General features: G+C 43.9%; 1 protein-coding gene and 1 long non-coding RNA gene across 3 annotated transcripts in view; one reads left to right on the top strand and one right to left on the bottom strand.

Annotated features, from left to right (window-relative positions):
- The window catches only part of CYP1B1 (cytochrome P450 family 1 subfamily B member 1), a 57,937-nt gene that overhangs the window by 5,893 nt on the left and 36,742 nt on the right, over positions 1–15,302 (bottom strand). The window lies entirely within an intron of this gene.
- Positions 1–15,302, top strand: part of LOC144763211 (uncharacterized) — a 168,665-nt gene that overhangs the window by 150,808 nt on the left and 2,555 nt on the right. The window contains exon 3 of one of the 2 annotated variants that reach the window (XR_013596190.1): positions 3,556–3,690. The exons of the other annotated variant lie outside the window; for it this stretch is intronic. This is a non-coding gene — a long non-coding RNA (uncharacterized LOC144763211). The remainder of the gene's footprint in view (positions 1–3,555; positions 3,691–15,302) is intronic. 2 annotated transcript variants of the gene reach the window in all.

Genomic DNA, 15,302 nt, shown 5'->3' with positions numbered 1-15,302 from the left:
TGTGTTGAGTGCATGCATGTATTGTGTAGATGGCAGCAAGACTCGTGTTATGATGAGAGTCTGATTATTGAGACCAGTGGAAATTATTTTGGATTGCACCTTTTTTGCAATATCACAAGATGGAGGATGGGCTAAAGCTCCCTAGCCAGTGGAAAGTTTAGCTTGCATTCCTAAAAATGGAGGGTGGAGACCCAAACACTGAACTGATTGAGGATGGAGACAAGGGTACCCTTAGAAATTCTGAGAGGGCCATTTAAGCAGGTAATTGCTGCTCGGTCCACACTGAGCACTGCCTTTTGGTGGTTGGTGGAGTAAATGGAGTGAGTCAACAGATTCTGTTAAAGGGGAGGAAGTTTCTAAACTTGTATAAAAATGTGACCCGCTCCTCCCAACTTTGTTGCAGTTCCAAGTTCTTGTTGGTCAAGAAGATATTCTCTGTGAAGCCCTATAAGAGCTGATGTGAGACCAGGGCTGCTGTCTGCATGACAGTCAGTATCCAAGAGATGAGGGACTTCACCTGAAACTATGCAACTTTCTGGAGAAGCTGTGGGTCTGCTTTGGGCATAGAGGCCACCCTGCCTGCTCTGATGGAAGCAGAGTTCCCGGCCGAGCAGTAGGACAAACTGTACATGGAGATACAAACAGATTTGTTCTTGACATGCGAGGATCTCAGAAGTGCTGACATCAGAAATGCAACTGGCGTAGATCCAGGTTGTGAGGGGTCACCTGGTCTTCCAGCATGGTTCATGTGTAAAGTAACAACAGACCTGAACAGCAGCATACAATCCTGCACCCCTTACGCATGACCTGGGAGACTCGTACTGATGCTGACTGGGCATGTGGAGTGCCACTGCTAGGATAATATTGCTGCCATAGTTATGGAACAGCCTCATGGCTAGACGGGCTCATACTGCAGCTGCCATGATGTGTGGGGCCCCACTGCCAGGATTAACATTGTTGCCGAAGTGGAGGAACTGCCCTACAGCCCTCAGTTCACAACTGCTGAAGACAAACTTTTGACGAACAGGCTGTTAATTTCCGGTGGCACGAGTGGGGAGCCAAGTTGCCATTAGTGGTGAAGATGTCGATTGGTCCAAACTCGTCAAGCACACTATTCTGTGCCACACCAAGCAATGTCTCTACTAAATAGGTAACCTAGGCTTGATATTGAAGGACTTGCATATTGAAGGACTTGCAGACTGTGCCTTGAACACACAAAGATATTAGGAATGTAACGTTTGCCAGCATGAAATCTTTTGCTCAAGGGCTGAATGAACTAAAAACTCAACCCAGTTTTTACCCTTGACTCCACCATCACCCAGTCACCAGGCAGCATGGCAACCATTCTCAGACATCTCTCCCCATGTGCTGCATATTAATCTTATTTGTCTGGTCTTGTCTATAACTGAAATGAATTTAATATGCAAGGGGGCAAGCACTACTGCTCTAAATATACCTGCTATTGCCTGTCCTAAAAGACATCAGACTCTACATCTTTGCCAGTGTATGAACTTTACCTACCTCAAAAGCATGTCCTCCCACATACTCTCCCTTTCATCCTGCACTCTAATCCAGAAACAACTTACACCTGTAAAAGTAACCTTCAAAGTTGAACCTTGATTTTGTCAATTTAATCTGACATGCTCTTCTGCCATTTGCCACCTAAATGATAAGATCAACTCAGTGATCTTGAGAAGTTATCACTGAAGTTATCTATCAACATTCATCTCGATCTAAAAAAACGAAATAAGGGTGACACTAAAATCAACAACACTTCAACCATCCTCAATTTCTGATCACTAAGTGATGCCTCATGAACACACAACTTTGACCACCAGACTACTGCTGCAAGAGGTAGGTTTTCTTATTCTTTTCTATATTTCTCCCCATTCACATCCCTAGACCCCTAGAAAGTGTCACAAATCCCATTAGGGGTCCTTCCAGCAAACAAGATACTCATCATCATCAACTGACTTTATTTTGCATTGAGACAATGCATAAAAGTATACAATAAAAAAGAGCATTTCATTGAAATTAAAATTACACTTAAAATCCATTCAGAAAGATCCAATAAAATGGTGAATACAGTACAAGAACCAGTGGGTTTAAAAACTTCAGATTAAGACAAGGCTATTACAGCAATCTCGTGTTCGAGCAGGTACATCGATATAACAGCAGACTTAAGAAGTGACAGATGTTGTACTATGCTCTGCACCTTATGGGTTCTCAGGGTGGCCAGAAAAAAGGAAGCGAGACGTAACAAACTAATGGTGTTTCTAATGGATAAAATGTGGACAGGGCTAAGCCTGATGTGCACAGTGAGAATTTCTTTAAAAGTGGGATAGTAAAACTCTTCCTCTCTAGAGCAGAAAACTAAGAAGTGAAAGGTTGATTGGGGCGCCATGCTGTTACATAGACAAGGCGGTAAACTGCTAACAGAAAATGTATTATTAGGGTGACCCAGTAATAATAAAATTAAATTCAGTCGAAATCTTGACAAAATAAAACGATGCTGGTTGTTCTCAACAAAACCTAAATAAGAGAGAGAATTATTTATTATCTGCGGTATGGTATCATAACATGCTCTCTCTATGACTTCCCACCTATCCCTAATCGCTTTATTTAGGTAAATGTCCATTAATCTAGATTTAGGAAAATGTTCACATAAAAAGGCCAGTCCTAGGATGGTTACATTTTTCCTGACATACACTAGCCAAGTGATTTTATTAACATGGTCCAGGTTCAATTCTCATTCAATGGATACCTATTGTCGCATCACATGTATGCATCGTCTTTAGATGAATCCTTGATAACTGCTCAGTCAAGTCAAATCTAGTGGCAGTTACTCGGATCTTCATCAACTATGACCTTCCCTCTTCTGCCTGACAGAGACATTGTTCAGTCTTGCATCTCAACCTAACCAGACAAATAACTTCCCCATGGAAACTTGATCGTCTGGCTTGAGCATGATAAAAGGCAGGAGAGAGTTGCCTTGATCCCCTGAATTTAACTCAGATGTAGAAAAAGCATTACCCAAAATGTACCTACCTTTCAGTGCCTAATGTCGGAATTCATGCCCCCCCCCCTCCTTAAGTAGAGCCAGAGTCAATGTAATTTGCCACCGACTTGGGGGTAATGAAATAGTTTATACACTGCTCACAGAATACTGTGAGCAGTGTATAAACTAGTTCATGACTGAGCTGATAGTGACAGCATTTTTCTTGGAGACAAAAACCTACAGTGTAGCTTTGGTTCTGGGTTGGTGGCCTCCTAGTTCAGGTTTCCCTCCAAGATTACTCCATGTACAATACTGCACAGTTCAACACAAAAGAGCCTATTCTATTCTTAATTATCTGGATCTCTATTTTAATTCAAGACTCTCTTCAACTGGTCTAGTCTAAGCACATACTTATACCCTTTACCTTGTTCACAGATAAAACTAGAATAGGTACCAATGTAAAAAATAAAAATAATACTTTGTGACACCAACAGGGAGTTTGACACACTCCGAGATCTTCTCCCTTCTTATGTACTTGCTTTTATCTCCCCAAATAGGTGATAATGTGTGTCCAACTACCAGATTGCAGCGACTTGTATCATTGATGAAGTTCCTACTCAGCTTAAAATCCCCAAATCAACATCAACAGTATGTGCTCATCGGTTCTTGGAGGAACTGAATGAAGGTAGAAGGTCAGTGATAGAATTTGATCACAGCTGACTGCAAAATACAGCGCTTTCACTATTAGCAAAAAGAAACTCCTACAAATCCCAAACTTCTACAGCTAAACTTGATATTGTAAAATTTCAGATTGCTCACACATAAGCCATCCTAAAAAAGTTATTTGAATTTTTAAAGTATGCATTTATTGTTTTATTCTCAATGCATAACTTCAAAGTCCAGCATACAGTGTTTGATGTAACATCTATGAGAAAATCAGCCACATTCGAAAGTAGTATTCCTCCTTAATGACAAAATTAAAGCTCCCCTTTAACTCTATAGTCTTTTTCACTTAGGGGTTCATTCAAAAATATATCCTTTAACGCCCTCGATCACTCTACCTCCAATTATGCTCAATATTCCATCCTGTCTAGGCACAAAGTTAAGCTATCACCTCATACCCTATTGCAGAGGTCTTCAAACTTTTGTAGGCTGAGCCCCCCCAGCTGAATTTTTTTAGATGTTGGGCCCCCCCACCACCTAACGGAAATTTCTGGAATCGACCCGCCACGCGCATATTCCGGGTATATCCAGAAAATAATGTTCAATACAATAGGAGTGTTTAGTAAACTGCAGGTTTGTGAGTGGGTGTGGTGAAATTACAGAGGCTTATTACACAGCTCCAAAACACCACTTTCCAAGATAAAATGTGCGCAAATGGTTTTTACTAGAATGCTTGACCTATGGATGTGGCACCAACCTCATGGGGAGGCGCTGTGTTTAGCAATAACTTATTAATTAACTTATGAATAGCACATATGCCTGGTGGTAATGAGAGAATCCGAGGAGGCAGTCCTGGGGTGTGGGGGCACCAAAAATGCCACCAGGCGCCACTAGCGCTAAAGCCGGCCCCGAATACATAGTAGTGCATGAATACATACTATTTAGTATCAAGACAAGCAATTCGCAAGCTGTTTAAACAGCACATGGCTGGTTGGCATTTTGCGCGCCTGCCTTTGTAATTTTAAGAGAAACTTTCAGGGAAGTTTTAAGGATTTTGGGGGGCCCTGGGCCAAATGTATTTTTGGGGCCCCAGTTCTGACCAGCTTTGATTTTATGATTCAGTCACCGCTCTTTCATGCCTTTTTTGGTCAAATAGTAAATGTGTGTACATCTGATATTCAGGGATAGGGACGTGTGTTTTCAGTATGTAACACAACAGGAGTTCACTAACATTACTGCAAATAATCTCTGTCACACCCTCCCATTTCTCAAATGTGAGGTCCTGTATTGATCTAAAATTAACTTTTCATATGGATGTTGCATGACGCATAAACACATTTTGTCTGCAAAATGTCTGTGATATACTCTTACACATTAAAAATGAATGATGTTAAAACGCTATTTACAACGTGTGTAAAAAAATGTCAAGGTCATGAGGGCAAGACTCTGTAGAACAGAGCTGGCTCTTTCAGTCAGCCCCCCACTCTTTTGAAAGGCTGGTGCCCTGGGCCGGATCCCACCTTGCCCATGATTTAAAACATTGCTGGGAACTTTGTCTCCTCTCTCTGAACAGCTAACTCTCCCAGGAGGGGGTTAATTCATAGAGCTGAAATGCTTCAGCTGCAGTAGGAGACAAGGGGTTTCCTCTGCTATGATGTCGAAAGAGTGAAGGAACAGTTTCGGTTTTAGCAGAGGAGACATCCTGCCTCCCACTGCGGCTGAAACATTTCAGCACCATCAATTAACCCCCTCCTGGGAGAGTTAGCAAGACAAAAGCATGGGCATGAAGGTCAGATTGCAGTGGAGTGCGCGCCCCCCCTGAGATGGTGGCGCGACGGGGGGGCGCGCCCCACAGATTGAAGAACTCTGCCCTATTGTCTTACAAAAAAAAGGCATATGTTGCAAGGTGAAATATTAGGTGGTATGGTTGGGAGGCCTTACCATACAATATTCTCACAATACCCAGAGACGATTGGATTCAACAACAATAATTATTTGCTCAGTCCTGGTAGTATGGCAAAAAGCAGTCAGGCATTACCGGAGGAACATTTCCAAAAATGTAACAGTGCCATTATGGTGCATAAGTAATTGATGCTACAAATATAAAGTGGAGGCAGAGGTAGAGGCTAGGTTTATCCTCCTTATAGGAACTTTAAGAGCGGTCTCCAGGGAATCGTGTAGGCAAGTGAGCTGAGGATGGCCCTGATAAAGGTTTGACTACAGGCCCCTCAATCCCTGGCATAGACCATGATGCATTAAAAAAGCGTGCACCATACACAGGGCGATTCATTAGTAACCGTATGTATATTAGGTGCATGCGCATGGCATACTACCCAGTGTATCCCTATTATAGGATTTAGATTTTTTGTGTTTAAGTAATTGAGACAACTCGAATGCAATCCCACACTAATTTATATAAATAGAGCTTATATTTATATAAATTTAGACACCAAAACTATTTTTTTTATCATACATATATAACCGGAGGTAGAAAGTTTTAAAGCATCAGAAAATAAATGCATTAAATACTTGAGACATTTAACATTGTGGTCAATGGAAAATGCTGCTAGTGGCAAATGGTCACCTAGCGGTCGAGTTACTTTCTACCCTCTCAAGGTAGAGGTCTTTGGGGGCCCAGGCCCAGGTTCCCATTGTCAGATTACTTGTACTTTGTTCGGAAACTCCGGGTGTAAAGGTAACTTCTGAACTGTCATTGGGCTTTAAATCGGGGCTTTTAACAGTGCGGTCAATGGAAAAAGCACTCTTGTGACAAACGGTCACTTCTCTGTTGAATTACTTCTCACCTGCACAGGGTCGAGGTCTTTGGAGTGCCAGAGTTCCAGGACCAGCGTACAACAGACAGTTCACTTTTACCTTGCTCAGTGAGTCCGGGTGCAGAGGTAGCTTAAGCTACCAATCACTTTGAACGGGAGCTGTCAAAAATGCAGCACTTGACAATCGGTCACTTTGGGGTTTAATTACGGTCTACCCTCGCAGAGTAGTGGTCTTTGGGGTCCTGGAACCCAGGCTCAACAGGTGGATTTCTTCCACCTTGCTCGGTGACTCCAAGTGCAAAGGTAGCTTCAGCTGTGAATCAACGGGGATGGGTTGTGCCAAAGATACTTTTACCACAATGTCAATCTCACCAGTTTGAGGATGCAGAAACACGGGAGGGAGTGAGGTTGTTGCTAACATCAGTCACAGGTGCTGTGAAGTGCCCTCTTGCTGTAGGTTTCACGTAAGGAGTTGGGTACTGGACTAGTGACCGGCAAGCCTTGGTTGAGGTACAGGTAATCCAAAGTTGCTTCGGTGGCTGGAGGTCCAAGAGAGTTTGATAGCAGCTCGAAACTTGATGTGAGCCCAACTACAACTCATAGTATGCACTTCACCACTTTTCTTCAGGCTATCTCTCTGCGTACCCAAGTGATGGCAATTTTCTAGATCAGCAATTCAATTTACCTGCAGTTTACATGGTACCGGTTCCTCCAGCCCAGGGCAGTCTGATATGATTTTGAGCATCCACAGGAGTCCCTCCTGTAGGGAGAGTTGAGTTCCGGCCACGGTTCACGCAGCTCCAGTATATGGTGCCACTAGGACCTAAGTATCCCTTCTTGAGCTTTGTGGCAAAGTTCAAATCCTGTTGTCACTGATCACTTGCTTCTTGGCGTCCTTCTTTTTAATCTTGTGCAGAGCGGAAGTTCTGGTGGCAGTGTTGCCCATTAAATCATAGATTTAGGAGTGTTAGGGGTTTTGAGGGACAGTTGGCAATGGGCATGCTGTCCCTGAAACTAATCTGCCCCTGAGAGCACAACATCCTGTGGCTGTACATCACCTTTCTACCCAGAACTCTCTACTTTCAAGGTTTTTCAAAATGGCAAACCCCATTCTTGGCTGTACAGACTTCCTAGCCCACCCTAAAGGCGTGGCTAGCCTTTTGAGGACGTACACCTCCTGACTGCCTATTTTTCCCACCTATCTGCATGCTATTCTGCCTGAAGCCCGGGAAGGGCTTTGTCCTCCACTGTGGACAGGTTAATTACATATTTTAACTGGCTCCAGTGCCTGAGATACACCATCAAGCCACTGGGAATATTGTGGGACTGCTGTCTCTGAGTCATCCGAAAGGATAGGACGGGAGCTATTTAGCCGTGAAGTAAACTCTTCTGCATGAAGTTTATGCCATGCTCAAAATACTGTCCAGACTGAACAGGCAGGAAGGCCGCAACCAATATGTACATATTGGATCTCAAAGAGAACCGCCCTATAGTCATACCAAGGTAAAGGAACAGTTTTTGTATTCACTATAGCTGTATTGTTTGAAAAAATCCCATCAAGTGGCCAGCCACATGAGTGAGGCCATTTGCCAGTTGAAATAAGCCGAAAGCTGACATAGTGGAAAGAAGAGATGTGGTATCTGGATCAGCTAGCACTGTCAGATAGACATTTAAGTCCCTCTGTAAAAAAGAATCCCTGTGAAGGTATGAGTTTTGGTTCTTTCTTCATGAAAAGACCCTGCTTGACAGATAGGAGTCAGATCAGTATACTATTGCTATACCGCCACCCCATTAACCAAAACGGTCCACTCTGAGAATAGATAAACCATGTGGAATGGCTGTAAGAATTTCTGGGCTTGATGAGGTGCCTGCCCAAGTTTCCATGATGGAAATAAGCAGAGGCTTATAGGTATCTACAAACAAATTAAATTTGAGGCAGTGCTTTATTAATGACCTAGCACAAGGTAGCCTCGTGCTAGGTTGTGACAAGAGGTCAAGTGAGGGCAAATTGTGGGTTGAAGGTATGGGCTTTGTATGAGTACCTAATGCGCTAAGACGAAACCCACAAAGAGAGCAGATAGCATCAGTCCTTCTAGAAAGGCCTGAAAGATCATTCCGGTCACAGCCAGGATTCTTAACTGTATGGCTTACTGCCAACAAGCCGGGTCTGGTGGTGCAGTGGACTAATGCATCCACTGTAGGTGCCTGTGTTCGACCTTCTGGTCACAGGTTCTAATCCCGGCGGGTCCACTCAGCCTTTCATCCATCTGAGGTCGATAAAATGAGTGCCATTGAGTTGGGTAACAATATACATCTGTTATTCAGCACCTTCGGGTGTTACGTGTTCTTTACAAATGTACGTTATGTTATGTTATGTTACATGAACAACTTAGTATTGGGCTCAGAGACTACGGCTGACAGCATGGCTGGTGCTGTGTGCGATCCGTGCATAAATGGGCTCGCTTTTGGGGCACCAGTGGCGCACCTGCAGTAACACAGCGGACACGTTATGTGCCTCAGTAAATAGCCCACCATTATCCAGAGGGCGGGGCAGGAGGTCTGGCTTGTTCGTGCTCACCGCGATGAGTCGATAGTAAAACACGGATGGGCAAATTAAAATATAACCGGGGTCCAGCAACCCCTGAATCTCTGTCCCAGGCTCCCTTGGGAACAGGAAAACTACTGGTAAAGGAAAACACAGTAACCAAATAGTGAGATGACAAACTCATAAAATGATGATTAAAAACAAGGATATAACCTCTTCAATATGGCCCCCAACAGGTTATGCGGCGTTTCTTATCATGTGAACAATGGTATGGATAAATATTGATCATAGCTAGAATCTATGCCACGGTTTAGAGTATGCATCAGTATTTCACATCTCATTGCAAGTTCTCATACCTAGCAAGTTGCCTTAATGGTCCTAATTTCGGCAGAGCGCTAGTTGCATGTGTGGTCCACACATGAGGGTTGGGAGGATACTGTCAAAGGATAATGGTCTTTCTCTGGTACTAGGACTCATGTAGTCCATATGTACAGCTGTCGGTCTTGATCAGGCGCTCCCCTCACCTAGAGGAGTGGCGCCCTTAGTCGCGCCAGGAAACCAAGCTTAGTTGAAGGGCTGGTTGCGACCACCGACCTTTTTCTGAGGATGACGTAGGAGCCACGTCTGGAAACCGAAACCTAAGAGTATCGGTTATATAAGGTGGCTCCCCTGGGGTCTCCTCCTCTTTGTCTCCTGGGACCCCGGGGAAGCCGCAAGAACTTTTAAAGCCACCCTCCCACCCAGCAGGAGTGCTGACAGTTAACACAAAGGGGGCATGCGCAGCAATGGAGGCTCAGCGACTGGAGGGACCCCAAGAGGGGGTACAATGGAACTGTACATTGGATAAGCGGGGAGGGGACTGACCTGCTGGTGGTCCTGGACTCTACTGCCAAGGATAGGTGCAGGGTTAGGACTGACCTGCCGGTGGTCCTGCTACTGCCTTATCCCACAACATATGGACTGTGTGGACTATTTGGGAGGAGGCCTGTGGTCAGGTACCTCGGTGGGGCGGAGAGCTATGCGGTGCCCTATATTCAAGTAATGCAATGTTGGCTGTAGCACGTTGGGGCCTGCCGGCACGAGGTGCGCAGCTGAGTGGATCGGCCGAGTCGGCCAACAAATTTAAGTACATGTGCATGGCTAAAGCTGAAATCAATTACAATGATGTGTCTAATTTCCTTACTGCATTTGACATGTGGAGATTGCAAAGTATGTTGCTGCAAATTGATATTTATCCAAATAATGCTTTACTCGTTTTCTCCCGTAGTGGTTGTGTGGATTTATATGATTAATGTGAATAAAAGTCTACGCCTTGACAACACAACCGATTCTGGATATTCTTGGCCCCAGCGAAGCTGGGAAGTGTAAGAAGGGTGAGAGAGCGAGTGTTTCCTTGTGCGCATACTATAAATATGATCCCTGAATTCAAGAAGTTTGGGTGAGCATAGGCGAGAATGGAGAGGGGTCCAAGAAGTAAGGAAAAAAATAATTGAATGCACCACAGCCCCCAAACTGCCAATGTCTCTTGAGTAAGTCTTTTGAATGGTAAGATGTATTGTCAAGAAATAGGATTTAATCCCAACTATCTGGGTATATGATCATTCAATTTGTAAATGACTTTTTCATGTCAAGCTATGCCAAACATGTCTTTAGGCCTGTCTTCCTATTATGGTATGTTATTCATTTTCTTAACCCCTTCGACGCTCATGACGAGCTGGGCTCGTCATGAGGTAGCCTCCTGGCACGCTCATGACGAGCCCAGCTCATCACGTAACATGCGAATCCGCAAAATCCAGCGTACGGGCGGAAATCATGCCGCACGCATGCGGTTAAGATGCAAAATATTGAGTCTGGCCATTGCTGATGATGTGGAGATCCGTCTCCTATTGTGGTGTGAAATGCTGAGTGTGTTAGCGGTGTCATGAGTATTGCTATATACTCGAGTAATGGTTCATCAACCAATAGATGGGAAAATATCCCATCCTAGATATTAGTCTATTAATGTGACAGTATAGACCACTCCCTCAGAATATGCACTATGTATAAAGTCGTCTTGATTACATTTCCAGCAGTGGAGTAATGGCATAGATTTGTTGGCAGAAGTTATGGTGGGTAACAATACCTTAAATATACAGTCTTGAAGAAACTGAATTTGAGATGGGATTCCATAAGCACCAGGTCATGATGCATGAGAAGGACATCCCAGTCTTCCTCTTAAAATTGTAGCTACAATCTATTTTGCTACCTCTCTCTAAGATTGTAAGCAGTCAGTTTCATGAAGGCAAAACCAACAATGGTGCTGTAGAGGCCCGAAAAAGTACCCTTTAATGGACTCCATAGCTGCAAGCAGTGTAAAATAGGCAAGTCGGGTAGTTCAACAGCACCGATCTGAAGGAGGTGTTGGAAACAATCGAGCAGCTACTGATATTTCCAGTACTATGTGACAGGAAGGTGACATTCCTGTTGAAAATCATCAAAATATTATTTTAACGGTGCTACCAAAAAGTAAATTGAGAGAATTCATTTTTCCATCCACATTTTCCAGCCGGGCTCATTGTCTCTTTCTAATAGGTATAGATAGTTTTACCAGATATGCATTGAGAAGGAAACCTCTACTTATTCCGTGTTTCGTATGGTTGTTGTACCGTAACTAGGCAGAGACAGTCTGAAATGGGTTATCCAGTTATTTAGTCTTGAATTTCCTGTGTGGTATAAACCCAACTCTCCATCAACATTTAACAAATCTCTTTACTGTTTAACTGATTGTGGTGGTCTCAGAACAAGCTGGCAGCATGTATGTTGTATGTGCCATTTGGTAACCATGCCAATAGTATTGCATGTGTGCAATTCTTAGGCCCCCTTCTCTTGTAGCAGTGTCTGGTTTTGAGGCCTTCAACCTCAGTTTCCGGTACCCCTCAATTGACTTCATTTTACATTCAATCATGCAGAGGAAATGAGTCAGGATTTTCAAGAGAATCATACTATACACATAATTAAATCATGTGACTGTCACTATTTTGATTATTTTAATATTCCCTTGAATAATATTTGTAATTTGGACCAATGCAGAATGACAAACGTTGCTTTCTAATGGAGTTAAGTTTTCTCTTACCATGTATGTTCTCCAAGCTCCTATTGATATTCACCCCGAAATGTCAAATGACTTGGCAACCACCAAAAAGGTACACTTTGCACAGAAATGATCATCCTAGAGTTTTTGTTGGTCATCGTCAATGCCTCACGCTTGGATCAATTAATCCTATAGCTTGAGAATGTAGAAAAGACAGCTATCTGAGACATAAGAGCAGGAATGGACAAGTTAGGGTCAGCTAGTGTAACCAATGTGTCATCTGTGTATAACTTCACCTGTTGCTCATCTACTGGTGTGACAACTGCATGGATGGTTTGGTTCTGTCTAATAGTGGCAGTCAATAGTTCCAGTGGCAATACTAGCCACTGTGTCCGGTATATCAAAATACCTTTCCTAACATTGGTGAGATACTTTTCTGGTTATCCTGGTTTACCCTGGGAGGGCGTATGCCCCCCACCCCCTGCGTAGCTGAAGGGCCCTCTCCACCCTCCAGTCCCGGCAGCCTTCTCCTGTCCTGACTTTTCTGTTTATCATTATAGCCATACATAAACACTGACAGAGCAAGGACTGGGACGAGCCTCCTGGCAGCCACCGTCACAGACTAGCGTAGCCCAGGCACTGGTGAGCACTTGCTGCAAGCCATAATCCCAGAACTCGTTAGAGTCAAGCACAGAAACACCTGAGTAGTGGCCCACGTCTAGTGATTTAGTGGACTAATGCCTCCAGTGTAGGGGCCTTTGTTCGACCTCATGGTCACAGTTTCACATCCTGGTGGCCCACTCAGCCTTTCATCCTTCTAAGATCGATAAAATGAGTACCATTGAGTCGGGCAACAATAAACATCAGTTATTCAGCGCCAAGTTACCCTTCTGGGTGAACGTGCGCATTACAAATACACATGCTATGTTATGTTATGCTAAGCACACAAAGTGACTGAGCAAAAAAAAGGGGTACGTCTCATGCCATCTATCCCCATTGGACAGAGTAACTCTTGTCATGAGTTTGCACATGATGCACAGTAGACATCAAAATGTTGCCCGGACAAAAACCTAGACAATGGATATATAACTATGCATGCACAGTGACCGAGCAAGAATTGAGGTAAGACTCATGTCACTCATCTCCATCAGGCAGAATAGCCAAAATATGGGTGAGCACTTGTTCTACACCAGAACCCCAGAATAAGTTGGAATAATGCAGACACACAAGGTTTACGGTATTGACACAAATTGACCGAGCAAAATAGGGGTGAGGTTCTTGCCAATCATCTCCATCAGGCAGAATAACCCCAACACACGTGAGCAGTTGTTTCACACCATAATCTCACAAGTCATAAAAACCACACACAGGCACACCCAGATAAAGGTTATTTCTATGTATACTCAGAGACCAAGCAACGCAATCCTTTTGCCTACCACTCCCCTCATCCTATAGGTGGACTTTCTGCCCTTAACTCCTCAGGGACATTTTAAGGATTTTGGGGGCCCTAGACCAAACGGATTTTGGGGGCCCCTGTTCAGAACAGTTTTGAATTAATGATGCAATTTCAGCTCTTTCATGCCCTCTTTGGCCAGATAACTGACTGTGCACAGGCACTCTGGTCCAAATTCTTAAATGTGTTTACATCTGATATTCAGGGATAGTGATGTGTGTCTTCAATATTGTAACACAGCAGCAGGTCACTAATATTACTGCAAATAATTTCTGTGACACCCTCCCATTTCTCATATGTGAGGTCCTGTTTTGATCCGAAATAAACTTTTATTATGGAGGTTGCATGAGACATAAACCCAGCATTTCCCTGCAAAATGTCTGTAATAAACTCTCACACATCACCCACGTTAAAAATAAATTAAAGGAAACCGGAATTAAAAACAATGTGTGGAAGAATTATTCAAGGCCTTTAGAGCAAGACTTTCTGCAGAGCTGGCTGTTTCTGGGCCCCCTGAAAGGATGGGCTCCTGGGCCAAAGCCCACTTTGCCCTAGCCTTAAAACGTCTCTGTAACTCCTACACCTCTTTGGACTCGAGACCCCTGTGCAGAAGAGGACACCGCACCACAGGGGTGCACTGGGGCAGACACAAAGCACCAATGCAGATCAACGCATGCTGAAAATCAATACGAGTAAAAATGATTAACATGCAAAGATAAGCCATATCCGTCCAGGCAAATGCAAACAAAGGATGAAAAGGAAACTGTCGTGCAAGGCATGTGCATGTTATTGAGCTCTCGGGGTTGAAAAGGCGCTGCCACTCCTGAATCAACAGAACATTTGTGCAGAAGCACAGACTTGAGTCAAGGTGAGCGGCTGTCTGCTATCGGAAGGCCGCTCACCCGGTACGCCCATTCCGAGCATGTTTTAAGTTGTTCTTCTCTGTCACGCAACTGCATGAAGCAGTCACGTTAGCGGAGAAATATGTAACAGGTTTGCAGTGTGCTGCACGGACTCCATTTCAGCATTCTTGAACACGTGTCCCACTTCCCGCCCTCGAGATTCCCTTGATCTCGAGTTAGCGGATGTGATTCCTTCAAAACATGTATTTTTTCTGCAGCTCTTTTCTTTACAGCACTTGTTATTCTGTTAATTTATTGCATTTCCTAAAGAATCCCGGTTGTTCTTTTTTTATTGCTCTTTAGATTAGTCATGATTGTCTGTGGCAGCGTTCCCAGGGTCATGGCACAAGTTAATTCTAAACTACCGTCATACACAGGCCTTGTTATTCTCTGGCCTACAGCGGCCACAAAGAGGGTTTGTGGGTGTTCTGGGCTCTAATCGCGCTCTCAACGTTGTAAATGTGCCTGTGAAGGGGGAATCGTTTCCTGCGGTGTTGTTAATGCAGAAAAGTGGGTCACTTAAGCAGCTGCTAAGAGTATAAGGAAATCCACAAGCAATACCAAAAGTGTTTTAAAGCTGGGCAGCACTTGTTCAGAGCTCTGATATTTCTAGGTCATACAGTCCGTTTTTGTTTTTTTTGCATTCTGGGATTTGTTGTCCTGTTGAGCTCTTAAAGAAATCAGTTCTACGAGTCTCATAATGGAACAAAAAGAAACCTGGATTGGGTGAGCTATTCAGACATGAGCATGGGACACCTGAGCATTTTGTTTGCACAACTTTTGTATATGTCGGCTGATCTGAGTGGAAGGGCGCAATCACGTTAATATTGGCTCAGTACTAAGCATAGCTGCCAAGCTTCCGGGTCCATGCGTGATGTGCTGCACTAGGTCCAGATT

The sequence above is a fragment of the Lissotriton helveticus genome, chromosome 6, assembly GCF_964261635.1.
Source record: "Lissotriton helveticus chromosome 6, aLisHel1.1, whole genome shotgun sequence".
NCBI classification, from domain to species: Eukaryota; Metazoa; Chordata; class Amphibia; order Caudata; family Salamandridae; genus Lissotriton; species Lissotriton helveticus.
The sequence above is the reverse complement of the archived record's forward strand: the minus strand, read 5'-3'. Positions and strand labels throughout refer to the sequence as shown.